Source organism: Staurois parvus, unplaced genomic scaffold (assembly GCF_062004578.1).
Source record: "Staurois parvus isolate SC_StPar_1 unplaced genomic scaffold, SC_StPar_1.0 ptg000546l, whole genome shotgun sequence".
NCBI classification, from domain to species: Eukaryota; Metazoa; Chordata; class Amphibia; order Anura; family Ranidae; genus Staurois; species Staurois parvus.
The window spans coordinates 4746951-4768124 of NW_028318342.1; the positions used below are offsets into that span (position 1 = coordinate 4746951).

The 21174-nt window shown below is 40.5% G+C and overlaps 1 pseudogene; it reads right to left on the reverse strand.

Annotated features, from left to right (window-relative positions):
- The window catches only part of LOC149451209 (uncharacterized), a 111231-nt pseudogene extending 95292 nt beyond the window's left edge, over window positions 1–15939 (reverse strand).
- Window positions 15940–21174: the final 5235 nt, after the last annotated feature.

Genomic DNA, 21174 nt, shown 5'->3' on the forward strand with positions numbered 1-21174 from the left:
TACAAAAATTACAATACAAAATACTTTGTGTTTTCAGAGACTCTGAATGAGTACCCAACGAATTTCAGAGACAACAGCTCCTTCTTCGGGGGTAACTCTGCAGACAATACAGTATGATCTGTAGTAAAGTTTAAGATATGTTTTTTAGAACATACATAACATAATGGTATACTGATAATCCAAGTATGTGATCATATAATACTCACACATCAGTGAAACACAGAGAGATTAAAACATGTTGAAAAATCATAGCCAAGATGCCACCACATCAAAGCAACCCTTCAAAATTGAAAGGAGGGGGGAGTTTCCACATCACATTAGAACCCATCAAGTGTAGACACTGGGACCACCTAAGCAACAACAAAAAAGAGTAAAGAGAATGTACATATATATACCAGAAATGATAGTTATGTTTATTTTATTTGAACACCACATTATCATCTATAATGTCTATAAAACAAATTTGAAAATTTAACCAGTTGCCGACCTGCCGCAGTGTTTTTACTGTGGCAGGGCGGTACCGCTGCGCACAGCGCCGTCTTTTAACGTCGCTATGCAAAACAGGAAGGGGGCGCGCGCGAGGCGCTTGCCCGCCCTACCCGTCCCGCTGATCGTGGCAGCGGGTGTCCATCGCCGGTTACCGGCGATTACTGGTAATCACTGACAGCACGGCTGCAGTGTTTACACTGCAGCTCTGCTATCTGTCAGTTCAGAGCACGCTGAACCTGAGAGAAGACTTTATCTCTCGGGATCAGCGTGTTCCTGTGAAGTACACACCCCCGCCCCCTAGTAAAACACTCCCCTCACACAGTTAACCCTTTCATTACCTAAAAAATTTTAACCTCTTCCTCCCCAGTGCCATTAGTACAGTGTCAGTGTTTTTTTTGCACTGATCACTGTATTGGTGTCACTGGGGATGTCAGTGACCCCAAGTCAGTTCCCCCCCAGTGTCAAAATGTCTGCCGCAGTCCCACAGTCCCTCCATAAGTCGCTGATCACTGTCATAAATCGCTGATCACCGCCATAAGTTGCTGATCGCCGCCATTATTAGTATAATAAAAAAAAAACAAGTATCTTTCCCACCATTTGTAGATGCTATAACTTTCACGTAAACCAATTAATTTACACGTATTGGGATTTTTTTTAAGCAAAGACATGTTGCAGAATACATATTGGCAGAAATTTATGACTAAATTTGATTTTTAAATTTTTTTACTGGACATGTTTTATAGCAAAAAGTCCAAAATATTGTTTTGTTTCTAAAAATTGTCAGCCTTTTTTTTTATAGCGCAAAAAATAAAAAACGCACATGTGTTCAAATACCACCGAAAGAAAGCTCAATTTGTGGGAAAAAAGGATGTATATTTAATTTGAGTTCAGTGTTGCATGACCGCTCAATTGTCAGTTAAAATAACGCAGCGACGTAACACAAACCGCTTCTGTAACCGCATTCCTGACCGCCCTATAGCAGAAATACTACTACAGGGCGGCATGGGTGCGCAAAATCACATATATATATGTGATTTGCGCTCTCGTGGTTTTCATGCCCCTCCCAGATAGCGTCAGATTGCCTGTCAGTACACCAGTCATCACATTTAACCCCTTGATTGCCAGGAGCACACTCATGTACAATAAACCTCCATTGCTAGTATAGTGTCTGAACGGGTCAATATTTTTGATCAGATCAGCACTATACCAGCGTTCACATTAGTATAGCGTCCCCAAAAATGCAGCCTTAGCGGGATCAGCCCTGGCACCTGCCAACACCTGCGTTTAGCCCCTATGCTTACCCCCCCCTTTCTCCCCCAGTAAGTGCAGTGTCAGTAGGTCACTGTCACTTGATACATTGCACACAAAACCGCAGTGTTCGCAGAATCAGGCCTGATCTCTGTTAGCATTTGCCGGTAAATTTTGATGAGTCTCATGCAGCAGAGTGCCAGTACTAGTGCCGCTCTTCTTTTGGTGAACTGGTGAGTACCAGCGGTTTAGTACATCAGGGTCTTTCACATACCTCCTTGATTTTTGGAGCTGTTTTTCACGAAATATCTGTATGCATTGATTGTGGATCAAAGCAATTTATATGCACAACAATTTATCGCCGCCAACCCAAATTTAAACCTTGCCAGACAATTCGCATGGAAACTCATTACGGTTTTCGAATGTACATTTTTTTGGGGCCTAACCCTCAAAATGGGCATTACTAAAAGAAATGAATTGCGCTTGTATTGGTCCGCAGACCCGATTCATCGTATGCCCGTGTTCTCTGCTGCCATGGCCAGGCATAGATATGAGACTATAATGTGTTTTCTGCATTTCAACGACAATACACTCTGTCATCCTCGGGGTGACCCTGAATTTGACCGGCTCCACAAAATTCAGTCCCTCGCAAATCATCTTAACCGAAAATTTGCAGATGTCTATACTCCCCAGCAAAACATCTGCTTTGATGAGTCCCCCATTAATTTTTCTGGCCACCTTGCATTCAAACAATTTCTCCCCTGCAAGCGTGCCAGATATGGGGTCAAGATGTAGAAGACCTGTGAGAGAGCAACAGGCTATACTTATAAGTTTTGGATTTACGAGGGAAAAGATAGTCACATGGAGCCCCCTGGATGCCTAGACTACATGGGGAGCAGTGACAAGATAGTTTGGTACTTGGTGTCATCCTTTTTCTATATGGGGTACCACTTATATGTGGACAATTTTTATTCAAGCGTGCCACTATTTAGACATTTGTTCAATCTTGGAACTGGCGCTTGTGGCAAAGTGTGACCTAATGTGTGCCCACCATTAGAAGTGGGTGGACACAGGGCGGTATATTCTAATGGTGGGCATATCACACACTTTTTCTGGCAGAGATTTCTTCTACTTTTTTTCATTCAGTCCACAGGCTGCATACAAAAAAAAAAGAACACAGCATATACACCCAACAAGGATCAGCGACTGGTACATCACTGGACTTTGAATGGTTATATCAGGATGATGCCTACAGCTGCAGGCATCATCCTGGTATCGTTTTTTTCAGCCGGCGATCGGCTTTCATATAAAAGCAATCCTAGCGGTTAATTAGCTGCAGGATTGCTTTTACAAGCAGCAGGAGTTGATGCCCCCCTCCCCCGCTGCCTTCCATGGCCTTCTCGGGCAGTCTCGTGCCATCGGGGGAACCTGAGATTGCAGCCGGTGTTTCTGCCAGCTGACCATAGAGCTGACTGGAGACCAGAGTGGTGCCAATCATCTCTATAGTCTAAGAATTCGGAAGCTACAAGCATTTCATCACTTCAGTTACGCAGGATATAAACAGCGCCATTTGTAAATTGGGAAAGCATCTGATCACACCGATTTTGATTTGATTAGATAATGTAAGGGCAGAGGAGATATCCAAAGTCTGATAGACCCCAGATTTCTCAAAAAAGAATATATGACAATGCCCATTGAAGTTATAGGAGATATTTGCAGTCCCTGTGATAGCATTAAATGTGATAAAAAAAAAAATGAAAGGTACAATGTAAAAATAATTTAAAAAATCAGAAATAACTAAAAAAAAAAAATAGCCCCTCCCATGTGCGCACACCTGTGTGCACAAGCCTTGACCCTGTGGCGGTATGTAAACAGCGGTTGCTCCATGCATGTGAGGTATTGCCGTGAACGTCATATCAAGGGCAGTAATTCTAACAATAGATCTCCTCTATAAATCTAAAATGGTAGCTTTTATAGCGTTGCCTATGGATATTAAAAATGTTTGCAGTTTGTCGCCATTGCACGGGGCATGCGCAGTTTTAAAGCATGTCATGTTTGGTATCTATTTACTCGGCATACTGTTATCTTTTATATTTTACCAAATAATTGGCCAATATATTGTGCTTTTGTGCATTAAAAGTACAAAAAGTGTATTTTTAAAAAAAAAATTGCTTTTGAAAAATCGCTGCGCGACTACTATGTGCCATAAAAAATTGTAGTATCCACCATTTTATTCACTAGGGTGTCTGCTTTAAAAAAATATATAATGTTTGGGGGTTTAAATTAATTTCCTAGCAAAAAATACAGATTTTTTTCATGTGAACAAAAAGTGTCAGAAAAGGCTTGGTCTTCAAGTGGTTAGAGGAGTGAGTGATGTGTGGCATAAACTTCTAATGCTGGGCATAGAATGCCCCCACCCCCCAAAATGACTCCTTTTTGGGAAGTAGACACCCCAAACTATTTGCTGAGAGGCATGTTGAATAAATATAAGAATTTATTTTTTTACCACAGGTTTTTGGAAAATGACAAAAAAAATGGTTTTTTTTACACAAAATTGTCACTGAAATGATTTACTGCTCACACATGCCATGGGTATATGTGGAATTACTCCCCAAAATACATTCTGCTACTTCTCACATGTGGTATGGTGGTACCACATGTGAGAGACGTTTTGGCAGTCTAGCCAAGTACAGGACCCCAAAATCTAATAAGCACCTTCAGGCTTTTAAAGGGCTTTATTTCCTCATTACACTTCCAGACTACCTATCACAGTTTCGGAGGCCCTGAAATGGCAGGATAGCACCTAACCCCCTCAAATGACCCCTTTTTGAAAAGTAGACACCCCAAGGAATTTGATAAAAAGCATGGTAAGTATTTTGCAGATCTCATTTGTTGCCACAAGTATATTTTAAAACCTTGTGAGGAAAAAATGAGACCTACAAAATACTCACCATGCTTCTTTTTAAATTCCTTGGGGTGTCTACTTTCCAGAAAGGGGTCATTGGGGGGGGGTTTGGTGCTATCCTGGCATGTCAGGGCCTTCAAAACTGTGATAGGTAGTGAGGAAGTGTAATGAGGAAGTTACGCACCTTCAGGATTTCAAAGTGGTCATTGGATTTCAGGCTCCTGTATGTGGCTAGGCTCCCAAAAAGTCTCACACACGTGGTATCTCCATACTCGATAGAAGTAGCAGAATGTATTTTGGGGTGTAATTCCACATATACCCATGGCTTGTGCGAGAAATAAATCACTTAAATGACAACTTCGTGTAAACAAAAAAAAAATGTTTTTGTCATTTTCCAGAAACTTGTGGAAAATAAATAAATCTTCCATGGACTCAATATGCCTCTCAGATAGCTTAGGGTGTTTACTTTCCAAAAAGGGGTCATTTGAGGGTGTTTGTACTATCCTGGTATTTTAGCACCTCAAGAAATGTGATGGGCAGTCAGAAAGTAAAAGCTGTGTAAATTCCATTATCTATACCATATTTTGTAGATGCTATAACTTTCACACAAAGTAATCAATATACACTTACTGGGATTTTTTTAACCAAAAACATGTATCAGAATACATTTTGGCCTAAACTTATGACAAAATTTTATTTTTTGGGGGATATTTCTTATGACCGAAATGAGAAAATATTGTTTTTTTCCCAAAAAATTTTTTTTGAAAACTTTTCTGGTTATAGCGCTAAAAACAAAAAGCGCATAGGTGATCAAATACCACCAAAAGAAAGCTCTATTTGTGTGAAAAAAGGACATAAATTTTGTTTGGGTGCAGCATTGCATGACCGCGCAATTATCAGTTGAATTAGTGCAGCGCCGAGTAGCAAAAAGAGGCCTGGTCAGGAAGGGGGGTAAATCCTCAGGAGGGCAAGTGGTTAATGTAATCCACCTATAGATGGAGAGGGGGGAGAAGGATTTTTTCTTTGTTTTCCAAGATTTTAAAGAACCTAATAGAGCATTGATTGTTGGGAGAAAAAAATCTATAGTAAATAAAATAATATATAGAAAGTGATTGTATATATAGGAGTAGTGTTGAACCCATCAAAACATTATGTCATGATAATCTAAGTCTTTATATATCATTTTTTGTGATGTTCAAAAGGGGGCTAACGTAATAAAGCCTAATTTATCCTTACCACAGGGCATATTGTATAGTTGGTGGCAATAGCATCATTAGTCAAAACGTAATATTGTATTTAAAGCAATTCATATATTAAGTCCAACTCAGAACAAACAAATATACTGCCATATAGAATATTGCTGCCTGCCTAAGTCCTGTCATCATTCCTGGAAAAATGTGTGGCGTTCACCTAGCGAGGAGTGCACCATCTGAATAAATCAATCCTTATCCACTTCAGCCCCGGAATATTTACACTCCTTGCTGACTAGGCCATTTTCTGCTGTTCAGTACTGAGCTTGAACTGGTAATTGCGTGGTCATGCAACGCTATACCCAAACTAAATTTATGTCCTTTATTCACACAAATAGAACTTTCTTTTGATGGTATTTGGTCACCACTGGGTTTTTTAATTTTGTGTGATATAAATGAAAAAAGACCGATAATCATGAATAAAACAATATTTTCTACTTTCTGTTATAAAAAAAATCCAATAAACTCAAATTTAGTAAAAAATTATGGCCAAAATGTATTTTGCTACATGTCTTTGGAAAAAGAACCCAATATATGTATATTAATTTAATTTGTGTGACAAAAGTCTATCCAGTTCAACCATTAAAAAAAAAAAGTTATAATCTTACACCCACAGTGGATCCAGAGGAAGGCAAAAAAAACCCCAGCAAAGCATGATCCAATTTGCTCCTGCAGGGGAAACAATTCCTTCCCGATCCCCTGAGAAACAAGCAGATATTCCCTGGATCAACCTTACCTATAAATGTTAGTATCCAGTTATATTCTGTGTATCTAAGAAAGAATCCAGGTCTTTTTTAAAACAATCCACTGAGCTGGCCATAACCAACTCTTGAGGGAGTCTATTCCACATTTTCACAGCTCTTACTGTGAAGAAACCTTTCCGTGTTTGGAGATTAAATTTATTTTCCTCCAGATGTAAAGAGTGCCCCCTTGTCCTCTGTGATGACCTCAGGGTGAATAACTCTACACCAATTTCACTATTTGAACCACTGATGTATTTATACATGTTGATCATACTCCCCCTTTAATCTCCTCTTCTCAAGAGAGAATAAATTCAGTTCCTCTAACCTTTCCTCATAGCTGAGCTCCTCCATTCCTCTTACCAGTTTGGTTGCCGTTCTCTGTACTTTCTCCAGTTCCCCAATGTTCTTATTGTGAATTGGTGCCCAAAATTAAACTGCATATTCCAGATGAAGTCTTAATAATTATTTTTACAGGGTAAAATTAAATCTCTCTCTCTCAGGAGTCTATACCTTTTTTAATACAAGAGAGGATTTTGCTCGCTTTAGAAACTGCAGCTTGGCATTGAATGCCATTTTTAAGCTTGTGATCTACAAGAACTTCCAGATCCTTCTTCACCATTGATTCCCCCAGAAATGGTATTTTTAATCCCAGACCCTATATCGTTTATAAATATATTAAAAAGTAAGGGTCCCAACAGTAAATATTGGGGTACACCACTAACAACCCTAGACATTCAGAGTATGAATCATTAACCACTACTCTCTGAATACGATCTTTTAGCCAGTTTTCTATCACATAAGCCATGTATGGGGAACCATGTCAAACGCTTTTGCAAAATCCAAGTATACCATGTCCACCACCACCCCTCTGTCCAAGGTTTTGCTTAAACCCTCATAAAAAGAAATTAGATTTGTTTGACAACTTCTGTCTTTCATGAATCCATGCTGTCTGTTGCTTAAAATATTTTTTTCAAGCAAGAACTCATCTATGTGGTCTTATATTAAACTCTCCAGTATCTTGCCAACTATAGAAGTTAAACAAACAGGTCAATAATTACTTGGTAAAGATTTTGACCCCTTTTTAAATATTGGCACCACATTGCCCTTACGCCAGTCCAGTGGTACTATGCCAGTCATTAAAGAGTCCCTAAAAATTAGAAACAATGGCTTTGAAATGACAGATCTCAATTCTTTAAGGACCCCTGGGTGTATGCCATCCAGTCCAGGTGCTTTATTCACCTTTATTCTGTCTAAATATTTCTGGATCATATCAATTGCGAGCCAATGTGGATCATCTGGAGCTGTGTCAATACCATGACCATTATGGGCAAGAGCTCAACCATTGCTCCTTTGTATACACAGAGCTAAAGAAGGTATTTAATAAAATTGCCTTCTCTTTGTCCCCAGTCACCCACTCTAGATTATTTTGTAAAGAGTCTACATGTTCAGACCAAACCTTTTTGCTATTAATATATTTGAAGAATGCTTTGGGGTTGGTTCTGCTATTTTTTGCAATCTGTCGTTCGTTTTCAATTTTTGCAGCCCTTGTTTCCTTTTTGCATATTCTGTTATATTCTTTTTGTAATGTTTAAACGATGATAGCGTTCCTTCATTTTTATATTTAATAAAAGCTCTCTTCTTATTATCTATAGCTTTTTTAACTTTGGCTGTAAGCCACATAGGTTTGATTTTTAGTCTTTTAAACTTGTTGCCCATGGGAATATATTTTGCAGTGTGTTCACATACAGTTTTTTTGAAGAACTCCCATTTCTGTGTTGTGTTCATCGATGCCAATATTCCCTCCCAGTCTAAGTCTTGGAAAGCAGGTCTCATCCTTGGAAAATTAGCTCTTTTAAAATTGAGTGTTTTTATTTTTCCCATATGTGCTTGTTGTTTACAGCTAACAATAAATGAAATGTTATGGTCACTTCTACCCAGATGTTCCTTTATATGGAAATTCGTAATAACCTCTGCATGGTTTGAGAGTACCAGGTCCAGCAGAGCATCATTCCTAGTTGGGGCCTCTATGAACTGTACCATAACATTGTCCTCTAGTAGGTTTAAAAATGTTTACCCTTTAACTGTTCCTGCAGTACCATTACTTCAGTCAATTTCCGGGTAGTTAAAATCCCCCATTATTATCACTGTTCCAGCTCTTGCAGCCCTTTTGATCTCTGCAAGGAGCTGAGTCTCCATCTCCTCATTAACACTGGGATGCCTATAACAAACTGCATAGATTACCTTTGTAGTACACACCCCCATGTACAGTTCCACCCATAAGCTTCAACCTCATCACACTCTACATCAACTAGGTCCTCTTTCACACTCGCTCTGAGTTCACTTCTCACATAGAGACAAACACCACCACCTTTCCTTTTTACCCTGTCTCTCTGAAAGAGAACATAGCCAGGGATATTAATGGCCCAGTCATGTGAAGAATGAAGCCAAGATTTAGCAATACCAATTAAATCATAGTTCTGTTCATGCACCAAAGCTTTCAACTCACCTATTTTGCTTGGCAGACTTCTGGCATTGGTGAACAAACACTTTAATTCATTGACACCTTGTGCGCAGGCATTTTGCATATTTTTGTTATTTTCATACAAATGGTACCAATTCCACTGGTTGTTATCTTATCTGCCAGCAGTTAAATAGCTGCCAGGATTGCTGCCAGGATTGCTTTTACATGAAAGCTGACCACCAGCTGAAAAAAAACAATACCAGGCTGATGTCTATATCTGCAGGCATCATCCTGGTATAACCACTCAAAGTCCAGTGATATAACGGTACGTTGCTGGTCCTTGTTGGGAACAGCAGAGAACATGAGCATATGATGAATCGAGTCTGTGGACCAATATGACCTCAATTCATTCTTTTTTGTAATGTCCATGTTGAGGGTTACACCAAAAAAAGTTTTATATTCGAAAACTGTGATAGGTTTCCATGCAAATTGTCTGGCAAGAGCTGAATTTGGGTGGGTGGCAATGTATTGTTGTGAGTATAAATTGTTTTGGCCCACAATTGATAGAAATCTTACGTGAAAAACAGCTGAGGCACTAAATGCTAGTGCTGGCTGATCCTGCTAACACTGCGCTTTTGCGGACACTATAGTAAGGAAGCACTAGTACATTTCTGTTCACGATCAATATATTGATCCATGCAAACACTATACTAGTAAAACCGGTGATCAGCAACCTATAGTTTGAGTGCGATAGTGTGCAGGCAATCTAACGCTAGCTGACCCTGACGCTATCTGATGTTGCTAGTGGTAGTAATACAGTGATCAGTGAAAAAATACTGACACTGTACCAATGGAACTGACTGGGTGACGGAGTGATCGTAAGGTTAATATGGGCGATCACAGTGTTAAATGTTTTTTATGAATAATCAATCAGTGCTGCCAGGTTGTGTCACCATCATGATTAAGTGTATCTGCTTTTACACTTAAAGGGCACTGGCAGATATTGCAGCTCTGAGTGATCTTTTACTATTATAAATAATAAGGCAGCACTGATTGTTCATTTATAATAGTGAAAGATCAATCCGCTTAAAGAGGGGTGGGGGCTCTGTGCTGGCTGTACTTTCCCCTACAGGAACACCCATCATCTCAGAATGGGATGGAGCTACAGCCAGCATTAGGAGGTGCATTTAGAGGACAATGGGGCCAAAGATCAGAATGTGACAAAGTGTCATATGCACTCTTGGAATTCATGAATAAAGCACTCTGTAGATACTGTGCCTTACAGACTACCAGATACAACGAGATGGATGACGAGGATGTCTATGCTATCTCTACAAAAACTTACACCTTTTCTTCCACACCCTGGTGAGTCTGCAATGCAGTTTACAATGTGGATTCATACAAGGTGTGAATTCAGAATCAGTTTCTTAAATGTCACATACTCAGGCCAATAAAACAAGACATAGATCAAAACTGTATTGCAAAACTGCACATACACTGGATAAGTACTGTTTTGGGCGTGGTTCATTGCAGCACATTGCAAACTAGATAGTAGATAAATAAAATGCTTCCATTCCAGATAAACTCTTGTACACTGTAACTATTGCTACTGCTTCTGCTAACAAGGGATGCGATCAGTGAAACCAGTGTGTTAGACACTGAGATGTTTACCCTTATCTGTAAAAAGTTGATTCCCAAGAAAATATTCATTTACTAGAACAAGATGTCATTTTAAAAAAATTGCTGGGTCCTATTGGTTGATAATGAAGTAAGAAGGAGACTTTAGATAATATATGCCACAACTCTAGATCTTCATGAAAGTACTCTAAAACTGTTCTAAACCACATGGAATATGCAGAACTACTGTAATAAAGAATTTTTGGAAATTCTTTTTTAGATAAATTCATTTGTCAATTTTGGGTCACATTGAGGACACTAGCATAATACCCATTAATGTTAAGAAATGTTAATATCTCAGAAGAGGCACAATGATTTTGAAGATAGTAAAATGCTATATTTATTAAATTGCCCCCCCCCCCTTTTATTTGGTGTTTTACAATTTTCATCCATTCAATTCCATTAATTTAATATTGATTCCTCTTCACTTTCCTAACAATTCCCAATAAAACAGGTTTATCCTAAAAGGTTACCATCTAAACCATTTATATATGTTTTTCTTACATTTGTGATATAGAATGTTTGGCCTTGTCTGTCTCTCAAGGTCTGGACTTTGACTATTATGTTATTCATAATTCAATACTTACTGTAATATAGAAAGCAGCAATGTTTCTACAGTTCTGATTGTGAAGCATAAAGAAGAAAAAAATAGTCAGAATATGAATACAACAAGCTTTTCAAAGTATTTGCGTCTTTATACTTAGCTTCCTAAAACTATTTAAAGTACAGTACTGTAAAACTTGAAAATTTTGAATCTGAACTCTCTCCACCTGCTAATTGGCTCTGACTTTAATTGTGACAATCATTTTATAACGATAACACAGCATAGCATGTAAAAGGAAGCTTTAGTTAAACGTTTGCATATTCTGTTAGCAATGCTTTGTCTATTATGTGATTCATACACACTCTATTTATTGCAATGCACAGAACAGAAGTATTTTTATCTTTTTCTCACACACCACACATACACACACTGCCATTCAAATAAAATTATTTGATATTAATGTGTTGATTGGCTTTAAGCTGAATTCTGGTCAGGTTACATTTAGGATCTAATGCTCATTTAGTTTAGGGGCACATTATAGTGAATATTACTTACCTTTTTTTTGTTTTGGTATGCACAACCATGCCCACAAAGTCAATCCTCTTCTCTTGCACCTTCCAATATCCTTCATTTTATTAAAGGATGTTGAGGGCAACCACATTTCAGGTCTGGAGTGCAGAAGAGTGCTGGCTGCTGGGAAGTCAGGAATAAGGTAAGTATTTCTCTGTATTAAAATACAATAAATAATACTTGTGAGCCAAAATGTGATACTCCCCTAACATGATAAATAAATAACTAAAATCATATATATCAAATAATGGTGCATCAACACTTTACACAATACTCATTATCTGTGCAAAAACATAGACTGTACATAAAACATATATATCTACAGATACATATACGTGCCGCGCTCCATAATATTCTTAAAAACTCATATACTGGTGATTATTCAAATAATAATGTGAACAAAGTTACTGTGCTTCAAGCCAGTGCAACATATAGTGCATTCCAAAGTAATGTTCATCCAATATTCAAAACAATTTCATAAACAGTCCTCTTTGTGCTTCTATGATATTTCAGTGACAAGGGGAGTCTGGCACAAAACACCTCACTTGTCACTGAAATATCATAGAAGCACAAAGAGGACTGTTTATGAAAAGTATGTATGATGCATGCATATTCTTAGCCCCCAAGTGCATAACCTTACATTTATCAACATTAAACCTCATTTGCCACAGAGTTGCCCAATTACACAGTGCATTGAGGTCGGCTTGAAAGTTGGAGACATCCTGTAAGGACGTTATTCCACTACACAGCTTGGTGTCATCTGCAAAGACTGAAATTATATTTTTAATCCCAGACCCTATATCGTTTATAAATATACTAAACAGTAAGGGTTTTAACACTGAACCTTGGGGTACACCACCGACAACCCTAGACCATTCAGAGTATGAATCATTAACCACTACTCTCTGAATACAATCTTTTAGCCAGTTTTCTATCTATTTACATACTGATTTTTCCAAGCCTGTAGACTTTACCTTACACATTAGCCATGTGTGGGGAATTGTGTCAAACGCTTTTACAAAATCCAAGTATACCTTGTCCACAGCCACCCCTCTGTCCAAGGTTTTGCTCACCTCCTTAAAAAGAAATGAGATTTGTTTGACAAGTTCTGTCTTTCATGAATCCATGCTGTCTGTTGCTTAAAATATTTTTTTCAAGCAAGAACTCATCTATGTGGTCTTTTTTTAAACTCTCCAGTATCTTTCAAACTATAGAAGTTAAACTAACAGGTCTATAATTACAGCAAGAAGGGGCATCTCTGCTGAGTACCTCTGCTCAAAAGGGAAAAAGTCAGACAAATGGTCGTTGGTTCTGATCCTAGCTCGAGGAGCATTATAGAGCATACCCAGCCACTTCAAAAACCGAGGGCCAAATCCAAATCTGCACAGTACCTCCCAAAGGAACAACCACTCAACCGAATCGAAAGCCTTTTTCAGCATCTAAGGAGGCTATAACTCCAGTGCCACCATTAGCATGAGTGGCAGCCAAGTTAACATCTGTACCCTTCCCAAGCATAAAACCTGTTTGATCAACGTGGATAAGATCATCCATCACTGTCGTGAGGCAGTTTAGAGTTTAGCATCTGCGTTGATCAGAGAGATCGGCTGATAAGAAGCACAATCTTCAGGATCCTTACCAGGATAAAACTGTCCCCTAGCCAGCCAAAAGTCTACCATTCTTGACCCCATATTCGAACATCCTCTGCGCTGTGGAAGGTAGAGACTTTTTTAGTCATGTCAGTTACATAGTACATAGTCTGGCTGAAAAAAGACAAAAGTCCATCCAGTTCAACCATAGAGGAAAAAAAAAGTTATAATCCTATACCCACAGTTGATCCAGAGCAAGGCAAAAAAAACCCCAGCAAAACATGATCCAATTTGCCCCTGCTGGGAAAACAATTCCTTCCTAATCCCCTGAGAGGCAATCGGATATTCCTTGGATCAACTTTACCTATAAATGTTAATATCCAGTTATATTATGTGTATCTAAGAAATAATCCAGGCCTTTTTTGAAGTAATCCACTGAGCTGGCCAGCTCTGAGTAATATCTCCCTAGGGGCTTGTTGCTACGCTACACAGTGGTCACGGTCATTATGAGCCATATAGTCCGCCGCTCTTTGCCGTGTCTCAACCTCCAGCTGCTCCAGAGACTGCACAGAAGAACTCTTTACATTAGTTATGCAAGAAATATACTCCCCCCTAAGCCAGGTCTTAAATGTGTCCCAAACTATCAGAGGACTAGCAGAGTCCTCATTATGCAACCAATAGTCACAAAGGACCTCGAGGATAAATTCTTGAACAGATGGGTCCATAAGCCAGAACCTAGACAGCTTCCATTGGTCCTGGCCCCTGGCTGCCCCCAGCCGCAGGAAAATCATGACGAGGGGCATGGTCAGAAATGCCCCTGGCCAGGATCTCAGCTGAGATCACCCGCTGAAGTACAGAGGAGGAGGCAAATAACAGGTCTACACGAGACAGAGATGGATGAGTTGTAGAATGACAAGTATATTCGTGATCTAAAAAGGATGAAAATTCGCCACACCAGGGGCGGACTGACAACTCATGGGGCAATAGGGGATCATGGGGCCCCTGTGTCCTTGCCCAAACTCAAAAATGCCTATGAAAAAGGTACCAGGGGCATCTCATGGGGCCCCCTACTGAACCCAGGCCCTCGGGCAGTGCCTGAGTTTACAAATGGTCAGTCTGCCCCTGCGCCACACATCAATCAATGCAAAAGAGGAGGCCCATTGGGAAAGGCCCTGGGTCCAGGCAGTGAAGTCCGGGAGCCTATCTAGATCTTAGGAGGGCACCAAGTTAAAGTTCCCAAAAAGCAACACATTAACTTCACCATATTGAGCCATCAATTGCATAAGTGTATACAGAAGAGTCACATCAGCAGGTGGAGGCAAGTAGAGACCCATTATCACAAAGGCAACATCTGCTACTAGAACATGTAAGAGCACATATCTGGCATCTGGATCCATCCTAACCTCCAAGAGTTGAAAAGATCTGCGTACCAAGATACTAACTCCACTTGCATTGTTGGAATACGTGGCATGGTAATGGGCACCCACCCAAGTCAATATTCAGGAACCCATAAGATGAGTCTCCTGAAGAAGACAGATATGAGGGTGGAGTCTGCGAAGTTAGAAGAATAACAGATCTCTTCATGGCTGAATTAAGGCCATGGACATTCCATGATATAAGAGAGAGCTTAGCCATATTGTGGCAGAAGTAGATAGCTAATAAGGATTAAGGCACAGAGGGCTCTGCCACCAGACTCAGGACAGAGCAGGGGGGAGTCCCCACCGTGAAAACATACCCGTTCCACACAATAGGTGCACTACAGCCCCAAAAGGCAACCTCACGTAGCAGTTGAATGTAAATGCCATTAAAAGAACCAAAACATAACAAACATTGTAAAAAACACATTGTAAAACCCACAACAGTCCAAACAAGGTCGGCAATGGCCATCTGCCCGCCCCCCCCCGGAAATAACAGCAGCCTAGTGTTATGATAGGGCAAATCTCCTGTTATCCGAGCAGCCTATAGGAGTTCATAGTTTAGTAGCCGCATAATAAATGTGCATGGCAAACAACCCTCCGGTCCAGCCCTCAGGGGCACCCAGTGCTCCCGCTCCACAGTAAACTGGGGGGAAAGCTAGGCCACGGGCAGGAGAGATCTCAGCAGCTCTTCCACATAAACTGTGGGGTGCTTACCTTCCGCACCCCCTGGGAGTCCCACTATCCACAGATTGTTATGTCTGCTGTGGTTCTCCATATCTTCTGCCTTGTATTCCAGGGCTCTGAGCTTCGTTTGCAGGAAGCGGAGGGAGGCCGCATGTTCCCCCACCACGTCCTCTACATGTCCAACCTGCTGTTCACCTGCGGAGAGTTGGGAGCAAATATTGTCAAAGTCCTGGCGGAGCAGCCCAACATTCAACTGAACTGCCTCTATCTTAGAAGTCAATGCTGCTTGGCAGGTGGAAATAGCCGTCATCACCTCAGGAATGTCCAGCAGTGGAGGGACCACAGCCTCAGTTTGAGACACCATATTGGAAAAGCGCGCCTGTGGGGCTGCCCTAGGTGGACTCAGGCTGACCACGATGGCTGCAACGGGGGGGAGGGATCCGAAGCCTCCTGCCCCCTTTCGGGCACTCGGAGGATCTACAAGGCATCCAGAGTGTGGGCACCGTCACTCAGTGATCTATAGGTGTAGGATAGGAGAAAAGAAGGATAACTGTCCAGCAGAGCTCCGGCATGCATGTCTGATCAGTCCGCCATCTATGCTGCGTTACTTTAACTGACAATGGCGTGGTCATGCAATGCTGTACATAAGTTAAGTTTGTGTCCTTTTTTTCCCACAAACAGCTTTATTTCAGTGATATTTGATCACCTCTCCGTTTTGTATTTTTTGTGCTATAAACAAAAAAAAGACTGCCAATTTTGAAAAAAAACAATATCTTTGACTTTTTGCTATAAAACATATCCAATAAAAAACATTTAAAAAATCAAATTTGTCATAAATTTAGGTCAAAATGTATTCTTCTACATGTCTTTGCTAAAAAAATAATCCCAATACGTGTAAATTAATTGGTTTACGTGACAGTTATAGCGTCTACAAAGGGCGGTATATATACTGGAATTTTTTTTTATACTAGTAATGGTGGCGATCAGCGACTTATAGTGGGACTGCGAGACTGTGGCGGGCATTCTGACACTGGGTGGGAACTGACTAACTGCCACTGACATCTCCAGTGATACTAATACTATGATCAGTGCTAATAAAAAGCACTGACACTGGACTAATGACACTGGGCAGGAAGGGGTTAACATCTGGGGTGATCAAAGGATTAACTGTGTTCTGTGTGTGTTTCACATTATGTGCTGTTTTACCATGGAGATATGCTACTTTGTATTTCTCTGCTGTCATTGCTGACAGGAGAAAGACCTGTGTTGTTTACACACAGGTCTCTCTGTCAGCTTTCCCCGATGATTTTTTTCCCTGCAGGAGCAAATTGGATCATGCTTTGCTGGGTTTTTTTGCCTTCCTCTGGATCAACTGTGGTTATAGGATTATAACTTTGTTTTTTTTAATGGTTGAACTGGATGGACTTTTGTCTTTATTCAGCCAGACTAACTATGTAACTATGTAACTGACCTGACTAAAAAGTCTCTACTTTCCACAGCACAGAGGATGTTCGAATATGGGAACAAGAATGGTAGACTTTTGGCTGGCTAGGGGACAGTTTGATCCTGAAGATTGTGCTTCTTATCGGCTGATCTCTTTGATCAACGTAGATGCTAAACTCTTAGCCAAAATTTTGGCCATCTGCCTCATGACAGTGATGGATGATCTTAATGTAATCACCTAGTGCCGAGGAGGGGGGGAGGAGAATTGCCGGCCGGGACATGATGATTGACATCTCAATGACAGCGTGTGTGCATCCCCTACCCGGAAATGCAAATCCCATATATATATATACACATGATTTTGCACAGCCCTGCTGCCCTGTAGCAGTAATTCTACTAGATGGCGGTGGGCAAGCAGTTAAACAAGAATGCTTCTTATACAGACTACATACAGTTATATGAAAACAATTCATTACATACAGAGCGCTATAAAAATGCATACATACATACATGAGCATGTTATACACATCATTACACACTTTGGTGAAGACAGTATTCTGTTTTTTGCAAATGCACTGGTAACAAGGCCTAGAATTTCAATGATCTACAATTGAAGCCTCACTTGAGAGTAATATGAGAGTGGATGCTCGTTTGCTGTATTCTCTTTAATGAAGATACAACTGGTAAGAACAGCCCTGACAGGTTAACCCTATAAAAACCCATATCTAGCAGGCGTAGTGATGTATGAACATGATGTATTGATGACTTGTGTACTATTTTTGTACTTTTGTTAATTAACTGCTTAAGGACCACCCTATAGCAGATATACTGCTACAGGGCGGCACCTGTGCGCAGAATCACGTATATATACGTGATTTTGTAGTTCTGGGTAAGGGTCAGATGCACGCCGCGTGCGCGCCCTACCCGTGCCGCCATTTTCAGCCACAGATGTCAATCATCGAGTCCCGGCCAGTAATTACCTGCCGGCGCCTGGTGATTACCAAGCATCTCCGATGGGGAGTAAGATTGTTTTGTTTACAAACAGTCTTCCTCCCTGTCAGCTCAAGCACACTGCTTGGGATGGCTGTGCACAGTACAGCCATCCCGATCAGTGTGCTTACAGTGAAGAACACACCCCCACCCCCTAGTAAAACACTCCCAGAACACAGTTAACCCTTTGACCGCCCCTCACATTAACCCCTTCCTGCCCAGTGCCATTAGTACAGTGTGAGTGCTTTTTTTTTAGCACTGATCACTGTATTGGTGTCACTGGGGTGTCAGTGACACCAAGTTAGTTCCCCCCAGTGTCAGAATGTCCATGGCAGTCTCGCTAAAAGTCTCCGATCGCTGCCATTACTAGTAGAAAAAAATCTCATTATCTATACCGCCATTTGTAAACTCTATAACGTTCACGTAAACCAATTAATTTAAACATATTGGGATTTTTTTTTAGCAAAGATATGTCACAGAATATTTGCATACTAACTTGAGAAATAAGTCAATCTTTAACCCTAAAATTAATAATAATTGTGTGGACCCCTTTAAGAAACTAGTTGAGGATGATTTGGAGGCTCTCATTATCCCCCCCCCCCCCCACTAGGAGAAAAAGAGACATTATTCAGGGCATAGAACTTTTAGAAAAAAATAAGGAGATTGTGATAATACCAGCAGATAAAGGAGGAGGGGTGGTTATCTTGAACAAAAAAGATTACTATGAAGAACTTGAAGGTTACTAAATGATCAGGAAACTTATGAGGTTTTAATAGGGAATCCAACAAGGAAATATAAAAGTAAGTTAATGAAACTAATCACTATAGGTGAAAAAGAAGGGTTCTTGAATAAAAAAGAAAGTATATATATTGTCCCTGATGCTCCCATCAACTCTTGTAATATATAAACTGCCAAAAATACACAAGGATTTAAAGAAACCCCCAGGGAGACTCATAGTGAGTGGGGAGGACTCCCTATTCGCAAGGGTAGGGGAGTACTTGGACCAATTTATTCAGCCACTTGTTCAGAGATTTCCAGCCTACTTGAGGGATAGTGGAGATCTTATTAATGTTTTGAAGGAGGTACGGATTGACAAGCCATGTGTTATGGCAAGTGTTGATGTGAACTCACTATATATTAACATTAAAATTGTCCTTACAGATGGATAGTAAACAGAAAGATTTTTTATTGCAATGTCTAGATTTGGCTATGCGCCATAATTTTGTCTGACATAATAAAAAATTCTTTAGACAAAAAACCGGAGTTGCTATGGGAGCAAAGTACGCACCCTCAGTAGATAATCTTTTTATGAGTAAATGGGAACATGAATTTATATATTCCAATAGAAGGCCGGAATTAAAGCTCTATAAGAGATTTATAGATGACATTTGTATTACTTGGGAAGGTACAGAAGAATAGTTGGAAAAGTTCATCAAACAAGTGGGAATGAACAGATTTAATATATCATTCACTGAGAGTATTAGTACTTTAGTTCTGATTCCATTCATTTTTTTAGATCTCATGATATTCAGAAAAGGGGACAGATTACATACATGTACTAATTTCAAAGAGGTTGACAGGAATGGTTACATCCCCATACACAGTTGCGATTACCATGGATGGCTTAAGCCCATTCCAAAAGGTCAGTTCATGCGAATTAAACGGAACTGTGATGAGAAAAGTGATTATAGGGAACAGACAGGGATCCTAATCAAAAGATTTGAGGAGAAAGGGTATAAACAGGGGCGGACTGACCGTTTGGAAACTCGGGCACCGCCCGAGGGCCCGGTGTCAGTAGGGGGCCCGATAAGATGCCCCTGGTACCATTTTCATAGGCTTTTTTGAGTTTGGGCAAGGACACAGGGGCCCCATGATCCCCTATTGCCCGGGGGCCCCATGAGTTGTCAGTCCAGCCCTGGGTATAAGATTAATGAGCTAAAGGGCATCAGGGACAAGATAGGTAATATGGATAGGAATGACTTGTTAAAGAAAAAGGAAAGAAAGGGAGATCATTTTGATTTGACCTTTATAACAGGTTTTTCCAAGCAGCATAGGTTGGTTGAAAATGTTTTTTGGAGTCACTGGCCAATCTTGTTGCATGATGAGGTATTGGGAAAGCTTTTCCCCAGGAAACCTAAATTCATATATAGAAGACCACCTACCCTTAGAACTAGATTAGTAAAGCATGTTCCAGACCCACCGTCCAACAAGGTCACCTTTCTGGACCAGGTGGGATTTTTTAGATGTGGTAAATGTATAGCATGTAAAACAATGGAGGTCAATAATAATAACAAAACGTTGGAATTTCAGTTCCAAGCAAAAGGGGACATTTATAAAATTCAGAAATTCATTTCATGTGATAGTATTCATGTAACGTACCTTCTGGAATGCCCTTGTCATTTACAATATGTGGGGAGAACAACCAGGAAACTTGCCGTGAGATTAGGTGAACACATTAATATTAAAAAAGGCTTTAAACATCATAGTTTGCCCTATCACTTCAGAAAATTTCACAATCGGGATCCATCTTTGCTCAAGTTTTGTGGGATTGACAGAATGAAACCCCATTGGCGTGTTGGTGACATGAGGAAGTCGGTCTCACAGAATGAGACAAAGTGGATTCTTCAGTTAAGCTCTCTGGCCCCTAGGGGCCATTAAAAGAACCAAAACATAACAAACATTGTAAAAAACACATTGTAAAACCCACAACAGTCCAAACAAGGTCGGCAATGGCCATCTGTCCCCCCCGGAAATAACAGCAGCCTAGTGTTATGATAGGACAAATCTCCCGTTACCCGAGCAGCCTATAGGAGTTGATAGTTTAGTAGCCACATATAAAATGTGCATGGCAAACAACCCTCCGGTCCAGCCCTCGGGGGTACCCAGTGCTCCGCCTCCACAGTAAACTGGGGGGAAAGCTGGGCCATGGCAGGAGAGATCTCAGCAGCTCTTCCACATAAACTGTGGGGTGCTTACCTTCCGCACCCCCTGGGAGTCCCACTATCCACAGATTTACGTCTGCTGTGGTTCTCCGTATCTTCTGCCTTGTATTCCAGGGCTCTGAGCTTCGTTTGCAGGAAGCGGAGGGAGGCCGCATGTTCCCCCACCACGTCCTCTACGTGTCCAACCTGCTGTTCACCTGCGGAGAGTTGGGAGCAAATCTTGT